At 40.4% G+C, this 4,798-nt stretch overlaps 1 pseudogene; it reads left to right on the top strand.

Moving 5' to 3' along the window:
* Nucleotides 1–1,052: 1,052 nt before the first annotated feature.
* Nucleotides 1,053–2,227, top strand: LOC122727729 (annotated as a pseudogene).
* Nucleotides 2,228–4,798: the final 2,571 nt, after the last annotated feature.

Genomic DNA, 4,798 nt, shown 5'->3' on the forward strand with positions numbered 1-4,798 from the left:
GATATTCCCTTCTTTTTTTCTTTTCCTTTTGGTCCTTGTATCCTCCCTCTTCCTCCACCCAGTGCCTAACACGATGCCTGGAACAGTAAAAACTTAAGTGTTTGTTGTAAAAAAGAAAAAAAAGAAAAAGGTTAGCTTTACTTTTACATCTTTCTGTGTGTGTGTGTGTGTGTGTGTGTGTGTGTGGCAATTGGGATTAAATGACTTGCCTGGGGTCACACAGCTAATAAATAAACATAATTCTTTTTTTTTTTTTTTGCAGGGCAATGAGGGTTAAGTGACTTGCCCAGGGTCACACAGCTAGTACGTGTCAAGTGTCTGAGGTCAGATTTGAACTCAGGTCCTCCTGAATTCAGGGCTGGTGCTTTATCCACTGCACCACCTAGCTGCCCCATTGCTTTTACATCTTTCAAGGATTCTCACACAATTTTGACATCTGCATGGGGTGCCCTTTGCTGGAAAAGAATCTTTAAGGCAGACTTCTGCTCTCCCTAATAATCAGCTATTTTCTGGTGAACAAACTATTAGCACAGTGAATGGGTTCTTCTGTTCTCGACATCTTTGGTCAATTGCATAATCTTTTTTTTTTTTTTTTAGTGAGGCAATTGGGGTTAAGTGACTTGCCCAGGGTCACACAGCTAGTAAGTGTTAAGTGTCTGAGGCCGGATTGGAACTCAGGTACTCCTGACTCCAGAGCCAGTGCTCTATCCACTGCGCCACCTAGCCGCCCCTCAATTACATAATCTTAACGATGTGGTTGGATCACTGTGAAATATCACTTGCAAAAGCCCAATTGGTCCCTTTTGGTACTTTCATCAAGAATACCCTTAATGGGGAACTTTCCAGAAAACTTGGCGAGAAGCAGAGGGCAGCAGCTGCCGCTGCCCGAGCTCCATGAACAAGACCTCACGCCCCCTCCCCCAATCTTCTCTCTCTTCCATTCGATCTCCTAACATCCCAACCGGCCCCTGGGAGGTCCCCTCTCACCCCACCCCGGACGCGGACATTTCGACACCCTGCTTACCGCGAGTAGCGCTCCCCGGCTATAAAAAATGGTGAAGAAAACGACTTATTATGATGTTTTGGGGGTAAAACCCAAGGCCTCTCAGGAAGAACTAAAAAAGGCATAGAGAAAACTAGCCTTGAAATATCACCCAGACAAGAATCCAAATGAAGGAGAAAAGTTCAAACAGATTTCTCAAGCTTATGAAGTACTTTCTGATGCAAAGAAAAGAGGCTTATATGACAAAGGTGGAGAACAAGCCATCAAAGAGGGTGGTTCTGGTGGTGGTTTTGGTTCTCCAATGGATATCTTCGATGTTTTTTGGAGGAGGTGGAAGAATGCAAAGGGAATGGAGAGGTAAAAATGTTGTTCATCAATTGTCAGTGACCTTGGAAGACTTATATAATGGTGCAACAAGAAAACTAGCTTTGCAAAAGAATGTAATTTGTGATAAATGTGAAGGACGGCGTGGTAAGAAAGGAGCTGTAGAATGCTGTCTCAATTACAGAGGTACTGGAATGCAAATAAGAATTCATCAGATAGAACCTGGATTGGTTCAGCAAATTCAGTTTGCATGGAAATCAACCCTAAAGATAGATGTAAAAGCTGTAATGGAAGAAAAATTGTTCGAGAGAAGAAGATTCTGGAGGCTCATATTGACACGGGCATGAAAGATGGTCAGAAGATAACATTCCATGATGAAGGTGACCAGGAGCCAGGACTTGAGCCAGGAGATATCATCATAGTTTTGGATCAGAAGGACAATACACAACGAGGTGAGGATCTTTTCACTTGTATGGATATCCAGTTGGTAGAAGCATTGTGTGGCTTTCAGAAACCAATAACAACTCTTGATAATAGAACTAAAGTTATTACTTCTCATCCTGGTCAGATTGTTAAACATGTAGATATAAAATGTGTGCTGAATGAAGGCATGCTGATTTATCACTGACCTTATGAGAAAGGAATTCTAATAATTGAGTTTAAGGGAAACTTCCCAGAGAATGGCTTTCTTTCATCAGACAAGCTATCTTTGTTAGAAAAGTTACTGCCTGAGAGAAAGGAAATAGAGGAGACTGAAGATCATATGATATGATATAATCATATCAGGTAGAACTGGTGGACTTTGACCCATCTCAAGAAAGAAGACACCATTACAATGGAGAAGCTTATGAAGATGATGAGTATCTTCCCAGAGGTGGGGCTCAGTGTCAAACCTCTTAATGGAGGCCAGTGAATACTCTCCATTGTAATGCTGGCTTTTGTATGCAATAGTGAATGAGTGAAGGACTACAATCATCTTAACACACTACTAGCTATTGTTTTTGTTGTAATCTTCAACTCTAGTTGTGTTTTAAAAAGTTAATAAAATCAGTAATATAAAATGCTGACTTTGCAATTTATGGTGTTCAGTGTGCAAGATAGTTTAACATCCTTAATTATTTCCTTATGGTAAAGAAGCCCCCAATTATTTTTTCATGACATGTACCTTTTGTTTCAATATGTATATGCAGTGGCTTAGACTGAGGTTTGATTCTTGATTGATTAAATGTACACAAGCATTTATAATTGTTAAGCTCTGAAATTTTGTACTGAATTCACCATCAGAAAACTTAAAAAAAAAGAATACCCTTAATGCCTGTGAAGATTATTCTCAACATCTTAAGTAAATGAGAAATTTGGTAAATAGGTCGTTAATTGTTGATGTCACTTTTAAAAAAGTATTTATATAGTCCAAGCTCCTCCTATCCCCAATACCTTTGGTATCTTTCCTTCCTTCAGATTCCTGGACACTCAATATTTCAGTGCTATCAAAACTGTGTTGCCTCCAGCACAGACCTTCCCTGTGTACACTTGGTTGAATCTAGATGCTTTTCTTTTTTGTTCTTTTTAGTACCATCTCTTCTTATGATGGTGCAGTGGCTAGAGCACTGGACCTAGACTCAGGAAAACTCATCTCTCTGAGTTCAACTCTGGCCTCAGACAGTTACTAACTGTATTACCTTGGAAGTCACTTAACCCTACCTGTCTGTTTCCTCATCTATAAAATGAGCTGGAGAAGGAAATGGAAAGGAGAAGAAAAAGGAAGTGGAAAATGGAGAAGGAGAAGCAAATCACTCAAGTATTGTTGCCAAGAAAATCCCAATTGGGATCACAAAGAGTGGAACACAACTGAAATGACTGAACAACAACAACTTCATATGATCTAAGCACATTTGGAACTGTGATCCAAGTATCGTAGTGCTACTGTCCTTGTTTGTTTGGAGAACCCTTACAGATCTTTTCTATCTTTCATATATTTGTTGTCCTTTTACTGTGTTCATCCATAAATGTCCTTGGATGATTTTGCTTAGTTCTGTCTCTTACCAAGCTTTAAAAAACCCTAGCTTTAATTATTATATATTCTCTGTTTTATGAGGCAATAAAACACATAGTAGTCCACCTTCCTTCTCTGTAAGCTGTTCATTGCCAAATCTCCCTGCTTAGCAAGTCATCCAAGTATTTGCAGATTAAATTGCTCTTGAGATTTATTTAAACTTATTGTCATTGGTGTCTTTTCTTCCACTGATATCCCATTTCCCCACATCAATAACTTGTAAAACTAGCCACGTTGGAGTTGTTTTAATTGCATGCCACATAGTCCCTCATTTTTCTCCTTTCTTCTAGCTTTGCCTTAATTGTTATATTTGTTCTGACAAGTTGGTGGTCTGCCTACATACACAGACAGCTGAGTTAGGAGTGACTCCCTCACCAGAAACAGATTGTTTCTTGTCTTCGAAAATAATGTGTCATTTTTTCAGCTGCTATTTGGTGTTTGTCATGCCCAGTCTTCCTATGTTTTTCTTGAAGAAAGCATTCATGACAAGCAGGCATGCCCTCCTGTGGAGTGTTTGCCTCTTTCATCCCTTACTTCTGACTCATGTTTCCCATCATCCATTTAGGTCATCCTCACCTGTGCCCACCTTTGAGTTGAACTCATGTGCATCAGTGTTTATAAGGATGTGATGTGATACTGAATGTACATGGTCTTTGGCCTTTTCTCTACCTCTGAATCCAGTGTTGGTGCATATGCTTCCATTATTTTCATGGTGGTCTCTTTGCAAATTCTCATCAGGAACCCTGCAGTACCAGATGACCTATTATCTCACAACCCTGATCCTCTTGTTGCCTTAGGGTGCATGTAGGGGTGTACTGGAGCCAGTTCAAACTGGAGCTGATTGTCATGTTTTCTGCGTAAGCATTTACACCTTGGAGAGAAGCAAAACTGTGGGACAAACTAGGACTTGATTCATTGTATTGTGGATTGTCTAGGATTAAGGAAATGATGGAGAAAATATTAATAATGTAGAATAAACTTTAAAATTCATTTTGCAGGGCAGCTAGGTGGTGCAGTGGATAGAGCACCGGCCCTGGATTCAGGAGGACCTGAGTTCAAATCCTGCCTCAGATACCTGACACTTACTAGCTTTGTGACCCAGGGCATGTCACTTAACTTCAATTGCCTCACCCCACCCCCCACCCCTGCCAAAAAAAAAATCATTGTGCATGGGTTTTTTTTCTCTCTCCAGATAACTGGTTGTTAAACATTTATCAGCATATCCCCGATTATACAATAAAATGAATTCCTCCAACTCCTTCCTGTGCCTTCCCAAAGAGGACTTGGGAGCCAGCCTTCCAGCTGCCTCTATTTTCTTGGTCTCTGGGATCCTTTATAGAGAGAAAGCTAAGCTTGGTGTGAGGTATTGACTTTTCCAGAAGAACGTTTGGTTGTGATCACTGGGTGATTTCCTCCAT

Source organism: Dromiciops gliroides, chromosome 5 (assembly GCF_019393635.1).
Source record: "Dromiciops gliroides isolate mDroGli1 chromosome 5, mDroGli1.pri, whole genome shotgun sequence".
Lineage (NCBI taxonomy): Eukaryota > Metazoa > Chordata > Mammalia > Microbiotheria > Microbiotheriidae > Dromiciops > Dromiciops gliroides.